Source organism: Ambystoma mexicanum, chromosome 1q (genome assembly GCF_040938575.1).
Source record: "Ambystoma mexicanum isolate Mex_15411 chromosome 1q, UKY_AmexF1_1, whole genome shotgun sequence".
In the NCBI taxonomy this organism is placed as follows: domain Eukaryota; kingdom Metazoa; phylum Chordata; class Amphibia; order Caudata; family Ambystomatidae; genus Ambystoma; species Ambystoma mexicanum.
Genome location: NC_090922.1, coordinates 673,936,860 through 673,960,040, shown reverse-complemented (window position 1 = coordinate 673,960,040; position 23,181 = coordinate 673,936,860). Strand labels below are relative to the sequence as shown.

The following is a 23,181-nucleotide window of genomic DNA, read 5'->3' as shown; positions in this document are numbered from 1 at the left end:
CTCTCAGAGGAGAGGAAAGGGGGGCGCATGTGAATCTAAGCAGATACAAGCATCAAAAATACGATTACGGTGAGTAATGTATCTCTTCTGAGTCTTGTGGAATCTGCTTAGATCACATGCTGTACATAGATTAGCGAGCAGTGTTAGAAGGAGGTGGGATGTGAGAAGGGTCATGAGCAAATAAAGGTCTTAGAACCGCTTGTCCCACTTGAGTATCTGTCTTGGAATGAGTGTCAATGCAGTAGTGCTGAGTAAAGGTGTGAATAGAGCTCCATGTAGCTGCTTTGCAAATGGTGTCAAGGGTAACATTTGCAATGAAAGCCAGAGTGGCCCCAGTGCCTCTAGTAGAGTGGGCCCTTGGCGTAAAAGGCAGAGTTTTATCTGAAAGGGAGTAACAGCTGGATACATTTAACTATCCATTTTGAGATGGCGCCTTTAGAGACCCAATCTCCTCCGCTGCCTGTAGCTACAGAGATGAACAGTTGATCTGTCTTTCTTAGCGGTCTGGTCTTGTCTACGTGGTAGAGGACCGCTCTTTGCACATATAGTGTGTTTAGTTTCACTTCAGCAGAGCTTTTGGGTTCTTGGAAGAAGGCCGGTAGCTCAATGGACTGGTGTACATGGAATTTTTAAATGAACTTAGGTGAAAACCTAGGGTGAGTTCGTAGAACCAGTTTATCCTTATGAACCGTAAAGAAAGGATCCTGCACTGACAGAGCCTGAATTTCACTTACCCTTCTTATGGATGTAATGGCTACTAAGAATGCAGTTTTATAGGTCAGGTGTTTGAGACTAGCTTTATGCATGGGTTCAAAGGGGAGGCCCATGAGTTTAGCAAGCACCACATTAAGGTCCCATCCTGGTGGTGGGTTAGAAATTGGAGCGTGGAGTCTCTTTACCCCTTCCATAAGGGCTTTAACCGCTGGTACTTTCCACCACGACACCTTGTTGTGGGAAGTGGTGTAGGCTGACAGCACCACCATGTGTAGCTTGAGTGAATTAAATACCAACCCTGCGTCCAGCAGGTGGAGCATGTAGGTGACAATATTGGAAGGAGTGCAATCAACTGGGTTGATTTGTTTATTCTGGAACCAAATAACAAATCTCTTCCATTTATCAAAGTAACAGTGCCTTGTGTTTGGCTTCCTTGATTCTTTTAAGATATCCATGCACCTCTGTGGTAGATTGAGATGGCCAGACTCTGACCTCAGGAGCCATGCTGTCAAGTTCATCGAGCTGGGTTGAGGATGCACTGTTTGTCCTTCGTGCTGGGATAGTAGGTTGTGCCAGCACGGGAGTCTGATGGGCTCGCACACTGCCAGTTTGCGCAAGTGCGGGAACCACGGTTGTCTCACCCACATGGGAGCAACTAGGATGAGCGTCATTGATTCCCTGTGCATCTTGTTGACCACCTTCCTCATCAGTGGGGTTGGTGGAAAAGCGTAGGCAAACATCCCTGACCAGTTCATCCATAGGGCGTTCCCCATGGAGCCTGGCTGGGGGAACCTAGATGTGAATCCGGGGCATTGTCTGTTTTTGCTTATTTGATCCCCTGGAATATGTTGAGATGACAGGTAAATGTTCCATCTGAGTGCCCATATCCAAATTTTCTGGGCAAGCCTGGACAGATTTGGCGAACAAGTGCCCCCTTGTTTGTTTATGTAAAACATTGCAGTTGTACTGTCCATTAGGATCTGTACTGACAGGTTCAACAGGTGGGGTTCGAAAGCTCAAAGCGCTCTGAAGACTGCTAGGAGTTCTAGCAGGTTGATGCAATTCTTGGCCACTGTGTGAGACCAGAGACCCTGAGCTGTGTGGTGAAGGAGGTGTGCTCCCCACCCTGACAGGGACGCATCTGTAGTGACTGCAGCCTGTATTTCTGGATCGTAAAAGGGTTTCCCCTTTGACAGGTTCTCTCTTGTCCACCAGCGAAGACTCTATACTAGTGTTGGCGAAACGACCACTAGATCGTCCCACTGACCACTTGCCTGAGACCACTGTTTCGCCAACCATGCCTGCTCGGTCGCATGCGCAGGCGTGCGTGTGGAACCAGGTAAATACATGACGCCATCATGCCTAGCAAACATCGCTTTGCGAACCCTTATCTGACGACCGGACGGATATTGAGGAAAAAGCTGTAATAGATTCAGAATTCTTTCCTCTGATGGAAAGGCCAACCCCTCTTGAGTGTTTAGGACAGCTCCTAGGAACTGTTTGGAGGTGCTTGGCACCAGGCTTGATTTTTTCTCGTTGATTGAGAATCCCAATTCGAAGAGGAGGTCGATTGTTCTTTGGATGTTGGATCTGCAAATTACTGGGGTCTCCCCCGTGATGAGCCAGTCGTCCAGGTAAGGGTACACTGGGATTGCCTCCCTGCGTAGGTGCACCGCCACCACCGCCAGTACCTTGGTGAGGCTATACCTTGAACTGGTAGTGCTGACCGTCCACCTTGAAGCGCAAGAATCTTCTGTGCGCTGGGAACATGAAAATAAGCATCTTTCATGTCCAATGTTGCCATGTAATCTCCTCTCTTTAGGAGGGGGATTACCTCTTGGAGTGTAGTCATGCAAAATGTGTGGGGCTTGACATACTTGTTTGCATGGCATAAGTCTAATACTGGGCGCATTGTGAGATCTTTTTTTGGCACAAGGAAGTAAGTTTAATAAATACCCTTGTTGACCTGGTTGCCCGGGACGAGTTCTATCGCGTCCTTTGCGAGAAGATTGACGATTTCCTCGATGAGGATCTTTTGGTGGTCCAGGGAGTGTATTTTTTGTCTTGGGGGGTGGTTGCGGGGACGCTCCAACATTTCGATGCAGTATCCCGCAAACACTGTGGACAGCACCCATCTGTCCGAGGTGATCCCTTCCCATGCCTGGGTGAAGGTGGAAATGCGCCCCCCTACTGGGGATGCATGGGAAGGGACCCTGAGCGGAGCATCACTGTTTGCTGGGAGGCGCACCGCCTCTACTGGGCTGCCTCTCCCTCTACCACGGCCCCTTTTGTTACCTCTAGGGTAATTCTGGGTAGTCTGTTGGTTGGCACCCCACGATGTACTGTGCCACTGTGAGTAATTAGAACCCCTCTGGGAATTTTGGCCGCGTGAGCGACAAAAAATATGATTCCCTCTTTGGTTTGTGGGTTTTGTTAGTTAATTGTCCCAGGGACTTTAGGGTATTGTATTCTTCTTTGGTGGTTTTGAGTGCCTCCTCTACTGCTTTCCCAAACAAGACATTCGGTTCCACCGGCATGTCGATAAGAGTAGTGGGTCTCGGGTATGAACTCTGACTGTCTCAGCCAAGCGTGTCTCTTGATGACAGTGCTCTCTGCGATGAGCCGGCCTGCATTGTCTGCCGAGTCAAACGTCGCTTTCAGAATGCACCCGGACACCGATCTACCCTCCGACGCAATTTGGGCTAACTGGCCCTTTAGTGGTTCTGGTGCGGAGGCAATGAGGGCAGCTACTTGCTCCCATTGGTGACAATCATAACTTGCCAGCAGAGTAGTGGTATTCGCTATTCTTGCCTGGTAAGCGGAAGTGGAGGCCACTTTCCTTCCTAGACTATACATCTTCTTGCTCTCCTTGTCTGGGGGAGCTTCCAATGATGCTAGAGGTGTCCCCCTCTTTTCCTGGTGGTAGTAACTACCAATGAGTCGAGCTTAAGCTGTAAAGCGAGTCGGAAGGGGCGGCCCTGAATAATGTTTCAATTCTGGGGTCGACTGCCCGGGTGAGATTAGGAGCGAGTAGGGAGGGATCATTTCTCCGTTGGATAGACTTCAGAATTGGTATGGCTTGGGCAATGTACGTCTTGTCCCCTATGATTTCCTCTGCAAAGTCGCTCTCTTCTTGAGCCCCTTGAGTGTCTATGTTAAAGTGCACTGCAGCTTTAGCTAAGACCTCATTTAGTAGTGGCTGATTTTCCACAGGGGAGTCATTGACCGGTGGTTCTTTAGAGATAGGCGAGTCTAAACTATAGGCCACTGCCTCATCTTCCTCCTCCTCACCCTGGTCCTCGTCGTCTCCGTAATAATCGACCCCAGCTTGGTCATCCAGTATTTGTATGTCTGGATCTTCAGCATACTGATGGTAAGGTTGAGTAGAGCGTGGGTCTGAAATCAGGCCCTGAGCTGGAGTCTCATTCCGAGGTCTCTTACTAGGAGGCTGAGGGTCTGCGGATCCTGAAGGAGTAGAGATGTCAGGGGTATTCTGATAGCTCAGAAAATAGTCAGGGTTTTTCTCATAGAAACTAGCCATAAAAGACATTCTTCTCATCAGCCTGTCTATGTCATCAGAGCTCCATTCCCTGGAACTGGGAATGACCACCTCTTGCTGAGGTTCCTCTGCTATTCCCCTACCCTGTGGAGGGGGAGGGGCAACCTTGGGCCTAGTGACAGGGTCAGGGGTCTTAGATTTGCCTTGATCGGAAGATCTATGCTTGTCCTTCTGTCCCTGGGGTACAGAAGTTTACCCTGATGACTTCCTTCTGCTGTTTTTCCCCCTTCACCCTGAGTAGAGATAGGTTTCCCTGATTTTTGGGCCTTCTCTGAATCTTTCGACGCCTGGCGCCGAGATTCGGGGGTGGTTTGGCTAGGTTGTGTAGCTTTAGAGTGCGCATCGAGACTCAGGGCAGACGTGGAAAGGGCTGCCGGAGTCAACTTTAAGCGTGCTGCTTGGGGGTAGAGGTCGGATTGGTCTTCTGACAACCCTACCTCCGTAACTTTGGGGAGCGAGGCACCCTTGGCAATCGTGGAGGGTTGCCTTGTGTCGTGCAGCGATCTCGACCTGAAACACCCAGAGGACACAGATTCTGTGGACCGCTCTCTTTGTGCCTCTTTCTTCCGATGACTCGACACGCGTGTCGAGTCTCCGCTGGGTTTAGTGTCCTTAGATGCAGTAGTGTGGGTAGCGCTCGTGTCGCCAGGTGTATTCCCCATAACTGTCCCGCTGGACAATCCTCCGAGGCCGGGGACTGACGCTTGGGTGTCTTTCGACGCCCCTGTGCCCTCGCCGTCCGAAACGTTGGCATTGCTGCCATCACTGAAGGAACCCACCGCTTACATGGCCTCGAGCTGCCTGGCGTAATGGGCCCAACGTTTAGTGGAGCGGTCCTTTAGTGTCTTCGCTTTAAAGAGCTTACACGCTCTGCAATTAGCTTAGGGATGATCACTAGGCAGACAGTGATTACAAGTGTTATGTTTATCTACCCAAGGAAACATACGGTTGCACTTGGGGCAGAATTTAAATGGAGTACTCTCCATATGTTACTTTATGGCAGCGGGCGAGTATATGTAGGAAATAACGAGTGCGAGTATGTCCACCCCCCACACTCCCTACTTGCAGTGCTGAGGCCAGAGGCCTTCCGAGGCCAGCGGCCTTCCGAGGCCCAAAGTCCATTGTGCAGTCTTGACGGCTGTTCGTTCTTCAGACCGGCGTCTATCTCCGGAATCTCGACGTGAGATTTAAAGAACAGGGAATTTAAATGAATTATGACAAAATGGCTGAAAGCCAGGGAACTCCGCAACTATGCTTCCGACAAGTATGGCGGAAAAAACAATCTGAGGGTCCTAGACGCGTGAGGGATCATGGGTACAGTGGACGTCACACTAGGGATAGTATTACTGGCACGCCCTATGTCGACGCACATTTTCGAGTTTCGAAAAACAAACTGTAATACTCCGCAGCTTCCACTAGATGTCGGCCTATGCACAGCATGTGATCTAAGATTCCACAAGCCTCAGAAATTATATATGAATGAGGAGGGAATAAAAATGTAATTCTTTAAGTATGCAATACTGCCTTCCCGAATTTAGTTTCTTGGCTAGTGGAGGAATCCAAGCTAGAGAATTTTGTAAAGGTTTGTGCAGACATCCATGTGGCAGCTGCGCAAATGTCTTTTACTGGAACTCCCCTTTGAAGAGCTGGCGAACCTGCGATACCCCTGGTTGCATGACCCCTCATATGCTCTCGGGGGTCTTTACCTGCACATTTGTAACATTCTACAATAGTTAGACTGATCCATCTAGAAATTGTTTGTTTGGTGATGGCTAGGCCCAGCTTATGACCTGTGTATCCCACAAAAAATTGGTCAGTTTGCCTTAGTTTTGCAAGTCTGCTAATATAGAAACTCAAAGCACACTTTGGGTCCAGGTTGTGCAGACTTTCTTCCTTTTTCCCCCCCGGAGGAGGGTAAAAGGAAGGCAAGGTTGTTTTTTGAGTGTTTCAAAAATGTAGCAGGCGCTCCTCTCCAGAAAGAACATGGCATGATAACCTGTTCTGAGATGAGAGTTTGCAGCACACGCTTTTTGCTCACTGTACCTTTCACAGATAGGAAATATCCATTTGCATATCAGTCTTTGTCCAGCCCACATGGGCAGTCCAGCACCAAAATACTATGGCAATTCCTCTCTGAACAAGAACAAGAGTACCAACAGCAACCCCATACACGTGTTTCAGCCTTGTTGGGCCTCATCACTGAGGTGAAGCTGTGCCTCTCTGAGCACAGTGAGCAGGGAGTCCACGTCTGGTTGCCCCCAGGTAACTCAGGGTGACCAACCCAAAGTTCCTTGCAAATATTTCAAAAAAGGTAGCAGGCGCTCTTCTACAGAAAGAACATGGCATGATAACCTGTTCTGAGATGAGAGCAGCACACGCGTTTTGCTTTTTTTTTTAGTGACATGAAATTCCAAAACACCTTTGGGAGGAAATTAGGCTTCACTTGAAGAACGACTTTGTCCTTATGAAAGAGTGAGGAGGTTTGCAGGATAAAGCCTGTAACTCACCCTTCGGGCTGAAGTTATTGCCACCAGAAATACAGTTTTGAGGGTAAGAAATCTCAACCAGCACAAATTAAGGGGTTCAAAAGGAGTACCCATTGGAAATTTTAAGACTAAATTTAAGTCCCACCAGAGAACTTGAAAAGGAGTTGGGGGGCAAACATTGGTCAACCCATTCAAAAATGGAATTACTGATCGTCCCAGATCTCTTAAACTGCTCACCTGGAACGTGAACCAAATGGGCTCTGGGATCAAAAGGCACCTTGTTACGCAACTTCTGAATAGACACTCCCCTGATATGGCTCTGATAACCGAGACGCACCTGACGGGGTCAAACTGCGCCTTCTTTCAAAGAACTTCTTACCGTACCGCGTTTCACATGGGATACACAATGAGATCCAGAGGTACACTTATCCTGATACATAAACGCGTCCCGTTTGTCCCACAAACTGTAGAGCAAGACCCCAGGGGTCGCTATGTGTTAATCTTGGGAACACTTTGGGGTGAGAAGCTGGCTATTGCTTCAGTGTACTCTCCACCAGGACTGGGGCAAGAATTGCTAGACGAGCTGACCACTCTTATGGGAAAACATCAACCCGACATGTGGATTCTGGGGGAAGATTTCAATATCGTCATGTGTAATATCATGGATCGCACCCACCTTAGGCACTGAACCCCAGACACCCCCACGAAGTAGGCCAACTTTATATCTGCCTTGGGCCTCTGGGATGTGTGGCAGGGACTAAGGGGTATTCGTTCCACTCGGGAGCCCAAAGCTCCCTGTCCAGCTTGGACTACTTTTTCCTTCCGAACACCGACCTGCACAGGGCAATGTCTGCGGAGCTGCTTCCCCGTGGTATCTCGGACCATTCACCAATGATGGTGCAATTGCAAATGCATGGTATAATCCCCCCTAGAACATGGAGATTGAACAACTATTACCTTTGGTTCCCCTGATCGCCTCACTGAAGTAACTAATGAATACTTTGAGATCAATGAAGCTGCAGTGGATAGCCCAGTGACAATATGGGAGGCCTATAAAACTGTGCTGAGGGGAGAGAATCTCCTGGACAGCGAATAGAAGGAAAGAATGGCTCCACATGATAGTAGAAGCGGAAGGGGAGATGAATAGTTGGGAAAATAAATACATTCTCGACCCAACCCCCGAGATTCACGGGTCCCTTAAGCGCGCCAAAGAGTGCCTTCGGAATATGGTGCTGGAAAATGCCAAACAGGCCCACTGAAATTCCAGAGCAAGGATATACGAATTTGGGGACAAGGCGGGCAAAACGCTAGCCTGGCTTGAAAAAAGAGACAAGGAACGACGCCATGTCTGGGAAATTGTCACTCCACACAACGAGTGGTGCCAATATCGGAAGCTTTTGCTGAATTCTATGCTGACTTATATCGGGCTCCAGCTCTCTCGCTGGACTCCTCCCTTTTAGACGATATTACACTGCCATCTCTCTCAGCACAACAGAAGGAGCAATTGGACTCCGACCTGTCGGATGCAGAAATTGCTGAGGCTATAACACAATTGCAAGTGGGGAAAACACCGGCCCCTAATGGATTTCCGGTTGAAACATGGCGAAAGTTGGGTGGGGACAAAATAGCGTCCCCCCCTCCATAAAATGCTTCTTCGTGCCTGTGAACAGGGCACCCTTCCATCAGACTTGTGTAAGGCGACCATTGTGGTTATTCCCAAATCGGACAAACCCCCTGAAAGATGCGCTTCCTATAGGTCCATATCGCTAATTAATAGTGAAGCCAAGGTTCTTGCTAAACTCTTAGCTAACCGATTACAATCGGTCGCTCCCACCCTGGTCCACACGGACCAATGTGGCTTTATGCCACATAAGTCGACCCGAATGAATCTGCGATGCCCCCATCTGGCACTAGAACGAGCTCCCATTATAAATACACCACTTGCTTTATTGGCAATAGATTTTGAGAACACGTTTGATTCGATCCAGTGGGACACCCTTTGGGAAATTATGCGACGCATGGGGTCTGGAGATACCTTTTTGGGATGGGTACAATTATTCTATACAAATACCCAGGCAGAAGTCAGGGTGAATGGGTGGCACTCTCGACCCTTTCCTCTCGGCAGGGGTACGCAGCAGGGATGCCCCCTCTCTCCTTTTCTTCGCCCTCGCGATTGAGCCGCTTGTTTTGTGGCTTCGCAGGGGGCAGCACGGACAGGATTTAGATGGCCGGAGGGGCATGAAGACTGGACTTCTCTATATGCAGATGATCTTCTGATATATCTGGGGGACCCAGCCCGGTATTGCCCTATAGTGACGCAGATGCTCATCCTCTTTGGTGAGTTTAGCAGACTGAGAATTAATTGGGGGAAATCTATTCTTTTTCCGGTAAAGGGTGGAGCGCAGTCTACCCCCCCAGGACTGACCGTATCGAGTGGAGTGGCATGGCTTTCGATATTTGGGAATTTGGATATCCGGGGACCTGGCAAGTTATGCAACACACAACTTCCAGCCGATCGTTGACCGATTCGTCAGCGATGTTCAACACTGGAAACTCCTCCCCCTGACACTTCTGGGTAGAGTCGCACTCTTCAAGATGATGACTCTCCCAAGATTCCTATATGTCTTGCAGAGTGCTCTGCTCAAGATCTCAGACTCTGATTTTGATCGGGTAGAGACTCTTCTTAGAGAACTCATATGGGGTGGAGGTCAACCCCACATTGCGTTAACTACGCTCCAAAGATGGATTTGGGAAGGTGGGATAGGAATGCCCCACCTCCAAACCTATTACTGGGCTTCACAGCTGGCAGTGGTCAATTGTCCCACATAAGGGCCGAGATAGCAGCCATTCATGACAGACCCACTTCGCCTGCTGTACCAACCTCCTCCAAGATCCCTTCTGCTTACAACCGCAGCGCACATTATTTCCGTTTGGAGACAAGCGCATCATTTTGTAGGATGGAAAAACAAAATAACCGCTGCGCAACCCTGTGGCAAAATAGCAATCTGACCGAGATTGGGAAATTTGAGCCATGGCCTAGATGGATGGGGCGGGGATTCTGAAAGTTGTGGATGTCCTTGTGGATGGGGAAACTGGCCTCATTTGATGCTCTGCAACAGAAATTGCGGATTCCGGGTACCGAGCGATACCATTATATACAGCTGGCCATGCCCTGAAAACCCACATACCAACAGATGCCACTGTACTTAACTATACACCCATAGTACGCAATATGCTGCCGGCACACATCCCTAGCAGATGCACTTCCATCTTATGTAGCGCTATGTAATCCTTTGCCACTCCTGAACTGAATAGTTTAAAAGCTAAATGGGAAATAGATGTAGGAGGAATAGACCCATAAAACTGGATCCAGGTGCTCATGCATACTTGCCGTCTCTTCTAGGCTTCGTCTGGTACAGTTAAACATTTTGCATCGAATATATTACCCTAGGACAAGCTTATATGGTTGGAAACGGGCCCCAAACCCGAATTGTCTCCAATGTGGAGAGGAAGAGGGAACTTTCATACACATTCTGTGGGCATGCCCACGGATCCAAACCTTTTGAAATGCATGCTGCAATGAGCTTGCTAGAGTCCTGGCCCGTACCATACCGTTAGATCCAAAAGGTCCTACTCTTAGGCATACCCAACGAGATTGATGTTAAGTGGTAAAGGCTGCTTCTGAACACAGCAATGCGGCTGATGAAACGTAACTTTGCGCAGAAATGGGGAACCCCAGAGTCCCAGACGCTGGATCAATGGATAATAGATATGGACACATGCGCTATGGTGGAACTTAGGGTCTACAATGCGAGAGGCTGCCCTAACAAAGCTTCCAAAATATGGGGGAGGTGGGAAGAAGGGGTGACCTAGGACCCCCTGGCATAAATTGTGAGACTTTGAATAATATACAAATGTATTTACGTAAAAAGCTTCTTTGTGATTGGTACCATATGAAGTATCATTTGATTATGAATGGACATTCTAGTCCTCATGTTTTTGTGGTTGTTGCTTAAAACAATAAAAAATGATTTATCAACAAAAAATAAATAATGGAATTACTAAGGGCATTTTAAAGTATGAGGGTTCCTCAGCAGTGCGCTTGAAGATTGGCAGTGCTGCTAGGTAACCCTCAAATTGTGCCGACGTGGAGTCCCAAATTTGCCAAGTGCAAAAGGAAAGATAACACCATTGGTGCATTACATGAAACGGTTAACATTATTGTCCCTACACCAGCAGCAGAATTTGATCCAACGGAAGTGGTGTACAGATTTGATTGCTGGCCTTCTGGCCGAAAGCAACACCTCCATTTTGTCGTCCGGGAGGTCCCAATCTTTGTAACTCAGCCTTTCAGAAAGCATGCGTGAAGGCTGAGAGTCCGGATATCCGGATGGAGAACCTGACCCTCGTCTCGCGAGAGTAGATTCTGTCTATGTGGAAGACAAATCAGAGGACATATGGACATGTCTAGAAGGTCCGGGTACCACGTTCTCCTGGCCCAATCCAGGGCAATTGGGATCATGGTTTTCCTGAACCTCCTACGCCTCCTTATAACATGAAAATGACAGGGACTGAAGGAAACGCGTAGAGGAGTGGAAATTCCCAGTCCACCACAAACGCATCCCCTAGAGCTGCTCTCGGGGAAATTCCCTGGAGCTGTACAGTTCACACTTCCTGTTGGCATTCGTTGTGAACAGATCCACTTGAGGGGTTCCCCAAAGGGCGAAGATCTCTTGAAGGACTTCCCGAGGTAGTTCCCACTTGTGGGAGACTGCACTCAGCCTGCTCAGAGCGTCCGCCGTCATGTTCTTCTCGCCGGCTAGGTGCACTCCTTGTATTGCCCAAAAACCAGAGCTGCATTACCTCTCTGCACAGTAGTAGTGACCCTACAGCTCCTCTCTTGTTGAGGTAGTACATGGCCACCGCGTTGGTCGTCATTATTAAGACATTGTTTCCCCGTACAGACAACAGGAAAACCTTCAGTGCCAGTCTGATTGCTCTCAGCTCCAAAAGGTTGATATGTAGTTTGGACTCCGATGGAGACCAACGACCGCTGATGGTCAAATCGCTGGTATGAGCTCCCCCCACCCCATGAGTGAGGCATCTGTAACTACTGTTATCTCGGGCCATGGTTGCCAAAAAAGGTTCTCCTTTCAAGATGTTTTCCCGACAGGCCCACCCCTTGAGGTCCAGTGAGACACTGTTCGAAAGCTGAAGGAGATCTGACATCTTTCCTGAGAACTGGGACCACTGGGTCTTGAGAGCCCACTGGAGAGATCTCATTCTCAGACGGGCCTGTGGCACCAAAAAGATGCAGGATGCCATCAGGCCGAGCAACCTCAGAAAATCGAAGGCTGGAAGATATTGGGCATTTTGGAATTTTGTCACCATCTAAAGAATGTTTTGAGCCTTCTCCTCTGGTGAAAAGGCCTTTCCCAGGGATGTGTCCAGAACTGCTCCAATAAATTGGGAGTTTGTGTGATGGTATCATGTGGGACGTCTTGAAGTTGAGGGAGAAGCCCAGCTTGTGGATGGAGTGGCAAACAGTTTAGATGATCCAGAGCTTGTTTCGGGGAACCCGCCCTGATCAACCAATCGTCTAGGTAGGGGTAGACGTGAATCTCCCCTCAACTGAGATTCGCTGCCACAACCGCCATTAGCTTGGTGAAAACCCTCAGGCGGAGGTTAGCCCAAATGGCAGAACCCGAAACTGATAGTGTGAGTTGCCAATGGGGAACCTCAGGTACTTTCTGTGCTCGAGATGTATTGGCACATGAAAGTAAGCATCCTCAAGGTCCAGAGATACCAGCCGATCCTATAGTTGAAGAGCCTGAAGGATCTGAGAAAGTGTAACCATCTTGAACTTGTCTTTCCTGAGGAACTTGTTCAATTCTCGCAAGTCCAAGATATGTCTCATTCATCTGTCCTTTTTTGGAATTAGAAAATATGGGGAGTACAATCCTTGTTCCTTTCTGCTACAGGTACTGGTTCTATAGCACCTTTCTCTAGCAGGTCCAGGATCTCCTGCATAAGAAAGAAAGTCTCACTCCTCTTCAACACCAATAATCCCAGTGAGTCGAGCAGCAGTAGCGCTGTGAGGTTTAGGACAGAGAAATATGTACAAACAGAAAACCACCCTAACACAGGCTTCTTGGATTTGTCAGTGCTTGTTGACAGTAAAAGTTAAGATGGACTTTCAGAATCAACCCTGTGGACAGATTCGGATAGGCCACCTTATTCTGACGAACATCTAGCCAAACCTTTAGACTTGGGAGGCGTGAGTGGTGAAGGGTTCATTTAAGCACACACTGAACATTGTTGATGATACAAGTTAGGCATAATGTACAAAAATACATTTATATAGGCCTTAGAACACTACTATAAATTAAAAACCAAAGGTAACCCATTAAAACACTCACTACTAATATATTTATACAAAGAATTGTCCAATATAATATATAGGGCAACAAACCTTGTTCCAAATAACTTCTTTCTATTTAACAGATACATATAAACAATGTAGAAGCATAGCGATGGGAGCTAAATGCTGCCCTTCGATAGCCATCTTGTGATGGGTTTTCTGGGAAAAACATAATGCACATCAACCACACGGATTATCAAATGGCCAAGATACATTGATCTTTTACTCATTTGAAATGGCAACTGTGATAAAAAGTTTGTAGAACAGATAAATATATCAATTTCACTTTAACATAGGATAAAGTTGAAATATTATTTCTGGATTTACACATTTTGGTTGGTAATGAGCAAATGATCAGTCCATTGTTATTTTCGAATATGGGTTCAACATATGAATAGACCTCAAAATGGCACTGGGCTATCTTACAGGATCACAAGATAACAGCAGACAACTGCAGACAACAACGCTACAGTCTAATCTTTGTATAGATGAATGCCTGAACTAAGAAAGTTGGTAGAATACCCTAAAACAAGCAATGTAATTTTTCAAGCACAACACTAAGAGTAGTACTTACAGATGGATATACTTATTTTGCAAAATTGGGGTGCGGGAGATGGGGAAGCGAAGTTTTTTACCCATTAAAATTGAATCAATAATGATTTATCATGAGCTGACCGAGCAGTTAACATTTACATATGTTATTTTCTAAATCTAGCACATTTGGGGATTTTGGTTCTAGCTACAAACCATGTTGGCCTGAACCAAGAACACAATAGGATTAAAAAAAATAAAAAATCAACTAACACCATCAATGTATCCAGCGAAGTAAAAACACTAGGCATCTATCTGGACTCATCACTGACCATAACGAAATAAGTAAATGCTACCACCTCAGCCACTAGCATACACCTGTAAACTCATCAACGCTTGCAGACAATTCTTATCACCAGACAGCTCCATCACTCTGGCTAGAGCCCTAGTCCTGTCCCGACTCGATTATTGAAACGCGGTGTACGCTGGCACCCAGATCTACAACATCCGTAGACTCCAAGTCCTACAAAACAATGCCATCAGAGCTGCGCTTAACATTCAAAGATCAGAGCACATCTCTTCCAACGAGACAAAAACTCCATTGGCTACTGGTAAAAGACAGAATCATGTTCAAAACACTAACCTTGACGCACAAATGTCTCCACCGGGTGGCCCCTGCCTACTTGTTTGACAAAATCACAATACTGCACACAACCCACTGAAACAGCCTACCTACATCTCCTTACAACTCCTAGATTCAGGCTCCCAAAAGCGGGTAACAGTAGCTTCCCCATGATCGACAGCAAACAATGGAACACCCTACCAGCCCGCCTAAGAGCACAAGAAACATTCTGGGTATTCCGTTAAACAGCACAAAATTCATCTTTTCACTCTAAGCCTGAGTAAATAATGCTCCCCACCCTTTGCTACCATCTCTCGGTCCCCGACAAGCCATCCTGACCCTCTTAAAGGTAACAATGTAAATACTGTAACTATTTAATGCATTTGAACGGTCCATCTATATATGTAACCTTTGCAACAACTTTATCAGTTTATATGTAACCTGAGCAACAATTGTAACTTTTCTCTGTAAGATTGCACACTGATACCTTTGGCCTTGGCGCGCGATATAAGCAACAAAAATAAATGAACTAATACTGACTCAACAGAGGACACTGTGGGATCTTAATTCGTTATTAGTATTACAGGTGAGTATTATATTTAACAACTGTGGTTCAATATAACTTATTTGGAATTGAACAGGTTTGATCAGTAAACTCAAATTTTATGTCAAGACCGCAGGCAAGCATTATGCTTCAAGCTATTTGCTCTTCAGCAGTTTTAACAAAATACAACAGAAAATGCTTTTCCTTTACATTTCCCTGTTCCTAGTCTCTTCTGTAGTCCATCTCACTTCCTGTTTGTGGCTACCTGCCCCTTCCTGTCTCCATGTTCCACCTCTTTTTTCCCCTGCTCGTCTGCAAGATAAGTACTATTCTTACTGCAGAGCTTTCTACAAGCGTACTTGATTGTACGATTGAGACAAGAGAGCGCAGTGAATAAGTAGCTGCGAGTTTAGTGAAGTAGTTAAAGCATGATGACAGCGTTTGGGAGCTGGGGTAGGGAGGGGGACTGGGGCGGAGGGGGTCTCGAATTAGCAACGTTTGCCTCCAGCGGTGAGCGGGTGGAACCCGGTGCATGTCGAGCAGGACTGGGGTTCTGCTCCAGTTCAACAGGTTTGGAGCGAACAGCGGCCCCCTCCCCCGAGGGGATGACAAGGCGATAGCATGGGGGGGGTACGGGGGTGTTAGGGAGAATTCTCTTGTAAGGCTAATTTCCCAAACCTAGTGAGTCTTCCAGCATTTTTTGGGGTTATTTTTTTCTCTCCTGCTAAGAGTGAGATTATTTTGCTCCCACTCTTAGACATGATTTGAGGTGTTCCTTTAACTTTACATGTGTTTTATGGGCTATAGGGTCTTTTACTCCATAGGGTCTGGTGTTTTTTTTATGTGGGTTACACAGCACCCGCCGTGCCGTAACCCAGGGGTGTCGTAGTGACCCCCCCCCCAACAGAGACTCCATACCCTGGGACTGACTACTGTCTCCCAGGGCATGTAAAGTCACCATTGGCTTTGCTAGCCCCAAATTATGAACAGAAACCAGTCCAAACCATCATATTGTGGACGTACTGGTCGGGGAAATTTGATTGCCCCGGGGTCTGTTGTTCGAGGGGGCACGTCTCCGTCCCCCCTGTTCGAGTTTTGGCTGGTGGCAGTGGATACTACTTTTTATATTCACAACGAATATATCTCTATGGGATTTTCCCATTGTTCAAGGCTACCAACTTTATTTAATTCTGATAGCCTCGAACATACCGCTGGTTTATTTATTTAATATTAATTCACCAGTTGGTATTTTTTGCCAGAACTCGATTCTAAAATGGCGTTTGTGTTCTCTTCTGTGACTGCAACCCAAGTCGAGCCCTTTGTTCTACTTTTTGGCGGGCTTCTCCACAGAAGCCTCCAAAAGTGGTGCCACTCTGTCTGGGTACCACAGGGGGTGTGGGAGGGGATTTAGGCACCCTGGACTGAGTTACCTTGGTAACTCAAGTCGCACTCTTGTGTCACTGGCCCAAGTGGTGAGCCGGCCGGCATGTTTGATTGACAGCGAGGCTGAGTGAATGGGGGTATGCTGCATAAAAGCAGGGCTTTGGGGACTGGAACTTCAGAAGTCGCCACAGGACCTAAGAATCCGAGGAGGGAGAAGCTGAGCCGGCCTGCAACGACAACACCACCGGTGGAGCACTGCTGAACCGTCTTCACCACTTTTCCCAACGACAGAGGAGATCTCCAGCCCGGAGAGTCTTCTTCCTTCGACTGGTGGGGATAACCAGTCTACCTTCTTTTCACCTTCCTGGAGCATCTCGTGGCTGCCTTGACTGTGCGCCAAGCACCCCGGCAACCGGGATACCACTTTTTCACCACTACCGCGAACCGAAAGGGTAGTACCTTTGTACCAGAGGACTCCGCGGCTGGTTTCTTCCCCGGCAGTGCAACGACCTTCATCCTTCCTCCACGACGAGATCTTCTCTTCCTCTGGACGACGCTGCGACTTGCACCCGCTGCCAGGAACAACTGCCCCCGCTGGAGGATCCTCTCCATTCAAGGTACCGTGTTCCGCCTGGCTTCCCTTGCAACCGTTTGAATGGGGTGTATTAAATCCTCGTCTCTCGAACCTGGGTTAGCCTGCGACACCTTAACTAACTTTTCTGCACTGAACTAAACCTTTTTCGAACTACCTCCATAAACTTTGAAGACTCTGTGTAACTGTCTGATCTTGGGCATCTTCCGCCTGGCTGCCTTGAAAGTGGGCCTGGCACCTAAACTTCCTTGCTCACCAGTAGACTGTGCCTTCCTAACTTGCTGTGGTCCTTTAAAAAGTGTTTAGTGTGTATGCTTCCATAATTCTGCTTTTCCCTCCCTTTTTATTTAACTTGTTCGAGCGCCATCGAACGTTAAGCGCTCACCTCTGTCTGGAAATAAGTGGTGTTAACTAAGACTTGTCCAACAAGTAATCAGGGATGTACATATGATCATATTGATTGTGTTTTGAACTTATTTTACCAATTTAGTGCTAGTGTGTTTTATAAGTGTGTGTTAAAAAAATAATTATATACTTTTACACCCAAGCTCTGGTCAGCGTTTGCTTGTGCTACTGTATTTCTGTACCTATTTTGTATGCTCTGTATACTGCCTAACTCTTCTTGAGGGAAGTCTGACTGCTCAGCCACAGCTACCAGTGAATCTGTGTGGTACAGACTGCTACCAAGTGGGTTTACCTCCAAACACCTGTAGTCTTAAATCTTTTGCAGTGGTCCCTAAGGGAACTGCACAGGTTTCTGCCTAACAGGGGGGGGGGCATAGTAGCCGTAGTAGCCGAGATGCTGCAGATTATCGCACACGGCTCCAGAGAAGCTCTCAGAGCATCAGGAAAATGTGCGAAAGGCAAGAGCACAGCACGGCAGCCCGCAATCTGTAGTTTAAAGTGGAAAGTTGCCTCACAGAGGGAATGGCACCAGTATCAAGCAGAAGCATTAAAAAAAAGTAGGCATCTCACCACCAGCTACAAGGTGATCCATGGGGATACCTTCCAGTCAACTGAGCAGTGGATGTGCAGGAGAGCCTGTTGATTCAGGTACTTTGGCACACAGCACACTACTACCCATAATGTCATATTACGAGTGGGGAGAGGAAAAGCAACCGCAGGACTTGGTGCTTAGCTTCAAGACAGTGCTGTGAAGCTCTTTGGTGGAAGCAATAGCAGAAGGGTGAGACCCATCCAAGAGAGACTGGCCACACTGGAATTCTTCATAGGGCAGACCCAGAGGGGAATCGCACCCAGGCCAGAATGCACGTCCACAAGGGCAACTAAGAGACCACAAAGGAGTAACAAGACCTGCAAGAGGAAAGCCTTGCGGACTCCCTGAGGTCAGAATAATGGGGTAGAAAGTAAGACCCCCTGAGGTAGCCGACGCGTTTGGGAAGCTGAAAGAAGCCTTCCTCCAAAGGGCAGCAGTGCCATACCTCAAGACCCTCGACCCAGGGGAAGACAATATGGGAGACACTGACGCAGAGTCGGAAGAAGAGTCACAAGCATCAGCCTCCTTGCAGGAACAGGAGAGTAAGCCAAAAGAGGAGTGGCTAGCTCATAAGAGCGGCAAAAGGGCACAAAAAGAGAAGCATCTAGAAATGCCAGACTTGGAAATAGCGGACATGTTCAGTCCAGAGGACATTACCAATCCAAAATCATCAGCCTGACAGCCACCTCGCCAAGTGGCGATGTACATGGCGCAAAGGATGCGCCAGGCTCTAGACAAAGAGACCAGACAGTGCTTGAGGGCAGAATGCCAACGACCAGTCCTGACGGGTAAGGTGGCAGAGGTACCGAGCTCGACCCAAAAATGTTGGCATTCATCACCAAGTCGGCAAAGGACCCATAGAAGGATGTGGACAGGGCCTGGAGAAGTTGCCAGGAAAAAAGTTCGAGACCTCACAGGACCCTTAGCTAAAATTATGGATCTGGAGGAGCACGGCAAAGACACAGGAGAAGAGACAGACGCTGACACTCTGGCAAACTGGCTGCAGCGATCCGTTTGCCTAGTAGGGAACACAAACCGTGTGATATCATAGAGGAGGAGAGGGCTCCTGTAAAAAATGGACACTAAACTGAGCGACCTGTCCTCCTATGAGGCGGGAGAAGCAGCACAAGGGCTGTTATTCGGAGAGACCTTCAGTAAAGAGATGGGGAGATTTGTGGAGACATATACATCTGTAGAGAAGGAGCAGGCCTCAATCAGGAAGATATTCCCTAGCTGTGTTTTTGCTGGGACCAGCTGATCAAGGTCAATCGACCAGTCGGTTCCCATCTAACCGCAGACCTCAGGGCCCAAGAACCCACTACTGGGAGTCTCGACAACAAGACTCTTTCCGTCTAGAGGAACCTTCCCCAGAGGAAGAGTAGCAGGGTGACCCAACACTGCAAACAGAGGTGAGACCCGGGGTCTATCCACCAGTTGGGAGGAGGACACAAATGTTTTGGCACAATTGGCACGCGCTGTCCCGCGATGCATGGGTACTACAGACAGTCCGAGGACTGCAGCTGGAATTCATGTCACATCTAGTTCAGGAGAGACATCCAAGCCCCATTCTCATGTCAACAGCGGAGTGCCCTCTAGCCCTGCGGCCAAGAACTGAGGTTAATCAGCAACATGTTTCTAGTTCACAGGAAAGAGAAAGGGAAACCAGTCATAAATCTCACAGAATTAAACAGCTGGGTAGTGTACAGACATTTCAAGATTGAAGGTATCCATCAGTTGAGAGATACCCTAAGGAAAGACGACTGGCTCACAAGGAAAAATCTTAAGAATGCATATCTAACGGTTCCCGTAGCCAGGAAATACAGATCCTTCCTAGCCTTCTGCTGGCAAGGGCGATACTCTCAGTTCAGAATAATGACTTTTGGGCTTGTGTCTGCGCCTTGGGCGTTTACCAAACTCATGAGACAGTAGCAATCAGAGAGAAAGAAATTTGAATTATAATATATCTCAACGACATTCTACTACTGGCAAGCGACAGAGAAACTCTGCAGTACCAGACAGAGTGGGTGAAGAACCTACTTACATCCCTAGGTTTCTTAGTGAACAGAGAAAAATCTGATAGGTCACCAGCAAGAAGGATTGACTTCCTAGGATTTGTGGTAGACACAAGAAAGGTGACGGAGCTCCCAGTAAGGAAGCTATGGGACATCAAGAGGGAGATAAGGGTTCCGTCTCTCTTCGGACACTGGCTAGAGTAGTGGGCCTGTTAGCAGCAGCCACACAGGCCATCGCTCCCAGGCCCTTACATTACAGAGCCCTTGAGAGACTGAAAATAAGAGACCTGCAGCAGGGTTTAAAGGTATCACCAATCAATTGCACTACATCAAGAATCCAAGACAGAATTATGGTGGTGGCTACAGAACTTGGACGCATGGAATGGACGAGCCATCTTTGGAGACAGCCCAGACTTAAATCGTAGAGTCAGACGCCAGCAGAGCAGGCTTGAGGGCAAGTTGCGGCAGGCTACAGAAAGGGTGGAAATGGAGCGTAGAAGAACTACAGCTGGGTCGCTATAAAGGCATTTACCAAAGAGAGTAAGCTGTTACATTCTACTAAAGATGTACAACATCTCAGTAATCAGATATAGAAATCACCTGGGAGGGACGAAGTCCGGGCTACTGGCAGAATTAGCGAAGTACTTCTGGCATTACTGCCTCGAAGCATAGATTTCAGTCACAGCCGTGTATCTCCCAGCGACCGTGAAAGCAGATTGGAACTCACACCATCTAATGGACTCCACACCATCTGATGGACTCCATCGACTGGAAGCTCGACAGAGCGGTGTTCCAACGACTAGACCAGTTGTGGGGACCGATTTACACAGACCTATTTGCATTCAGGCTGAACACGCACGTGGAGCGATTCTTCAGCTGGAGACAAGACCCAGGCGTGCAGGGAACAGACGCATTCCTTCTGAACTGGAGCTGGGAGTTTTATGCCTTCCCTCCCTACATAATGCTGAGCAGAGTTCCAGCGAAAGTGCGCAGAGAGAGCGACCGTAGCGATAGTAGCACCCACTTGCCGGTCACCAGAGCCACAAGAGTGCAGGGAGATGGTCGCCGAACAGCAGATAAAGCACGCAGAAGGTCGGCGAGGACACCAGAAATCCCAGGAAGCTGTCGAAGCCCCTGTAAAACCCACGAGCAATGCCAAGAGGGACGCCCCAATTCCTACAGGTACATGGGTGGCTGTTCCCAAGGTTGGGGAAACCCAGAGGGTGCTGGAGGCAAGACGCACGAGATACCAACGAGGCAGAATAATTACACGAAGGGGGTCTGCGACCCGTGGTGGGAAAATAAACACTGGACAGTGAGAAATAGGAACTTTGCATATTTAAGCAGCACTCAGACCTTGGCAGGTGAGTAAACCAAGAATGTGGTCTGTAAAGCAAGAGAACCTGTGAAAACAGATAACTGAAGGGTGTCTGGGACCCACACTGGGAAATAACCCCCAACCAATAACAGGAATAGAAACTACACACGCAAGAGATTACCAGACCTTAGCCAGAGAGTGAATCAAGGTTGTGGCTCGGAGAGAGAGCTTGAAAACTAACCAAGTGAAGGGGGTCTGGGACCCATACAGGGACAAATACCCCAAACCATAATAACTAATACCAAGCTTGCATATTCAAGGCCGTTGCGGCTCTGAAGAGTCTGGAAAGGACAGTCTGCTCCCGACTATTGGCATCTGTATTCTTTAGGCCGCCTGGTGAGTTCGCCATACTTTGTGCAGTTCTCAGTTCTCTCCCCCCCATTTCTTTCCATCTCTCTGTTCTCTCCCTCGATCCATCCATCCATGGTGCTCGCCATCTCACCCATTTACTCTAATTGCTACTTTATCACCTATCCTACCTCCCTCTCGAAGCCTGAAAGGAAAACGTTCAAAAAGGATCTCCTGGTCTCAAATCCAGGCCTGCCCATTGCCATCACCTACATCAATGGTTTTTCCAGGCAGATTATCACAGACATCCCTTGTCTCTCCCTCCCCGGACCTATGGACTCCACATATGGTCTTTGTTCTCCCTTTCTCATAGTGTCCCATTAATGGAGGCACCAGATGGGAAGTTCTCTTGGCAGGCTTCTCTTCCAGGTGCATCATTCCCATCCTCTGGTGGCTTCCCCTCCTGCCCCTTGTCCACCTCCAATGGGTGTACCACGTCCCTGTACTCCCCACTCCCATCTCGGAAGACCTACAAAAGGTGGTAACCAGGTCCACCTAGAAACTGTCATGATTCCAGTAAATGAGCACAGTTCCCATTCAGGTATACAGGAGAAGCAAGGGACATCACATCAGTCAGCAGGTCAACAGTGGGTACAAGCCTGGTCACAAAGTCGGATTCAATCTTAAGTAAAATGATGCTAAAACACCTGCAAATGTCTGAAAGTTATGTTGTGTTTCCAGGTCATGAAGAACTAGCAACTGAGGTACACATCAGAGTCTGTGTTGTTGAGGGCGATGTTGCAGGGTTAATGATTTTCTAATTAAAAAAAAAATTAAAAAAAAGAAAAAAGAAATGGTTAAGAAAAGAAGGTCCTTGCAAAGTTGATTAAATGTGCCGTAGGCATTTCCAAATGCCTTTAAGTCAATACGTTTGTGAGGCGTTTTCTATTGTCCAGTGGAATGGGCTGTAGACTCTGGGGTAAGCTAGGAATCAGCAACATTGTGTAGAGCTTGTATTTGTCCTATTGGAAGCCTCACCCGAGGACCTTACATACCATTTTGTCCAATTCTATTTACTGGAATTTTTACAACTGTCTTTCCAGGCTGCTCGCTTCTACTGCATAACTCTAGGATTCACCACTTGCAAACTGTGCTTATTGTAGTTTATCCCTCCATATCCATCAAGGGTTAGACAATAGAGAACATAATGTTCACCGAATCTTGTGTTTTTTAGGCTGTCAAGTTGTATAATTTGAGTGAAGATGGGAAAAACCCTTCTAAAAAAGTGAGCAAAACTCCCTTGGCACCAGAAGAGTCTTTGGATTTAATGAACAAAATAGCCACACAAACTCAGAAAGTGATTAAATGAGATAGGCTAGATGGAAGGGCATACATAGGGTGAGGTACTGGATGAGTTTAACTGGGGCAGAACTCATAACAGGGGTAAAACACACTTACAAAAGGAGCAGGCTTATTTTTGTGCAATGGATTGTACAATAAGCTGAATTGGAGGTTATCAATGTATAAAATGTGTCACTATTAATTTTACAAACTGTGACTGATGGGCGGTCTTTCATTTTACCTAGCATTTTGTAACGTTGTTGTAATCTTAGCAAGGACATTTGTATTTTTGTATTTATTGAAGGTTAGGCGG

The 23,181-nt window shown here is 47.5% G+C and overlaps 1 protein-coding gene across 1 annotated transcript in view; it reads right to left on the bottom strand.

Annotated features, from left to right (window-relative positions):
- Nucleotides 1-23,181, bottom strand: part of LOC138535220 (kinetochore protein Nuf2-A-like) — a 528,523-nt gene that overhangs the window by 222,036 nt on the left and 283,306 nt on the right. The gene's annotated exons all lie outside the window — the stretch shown is intronic.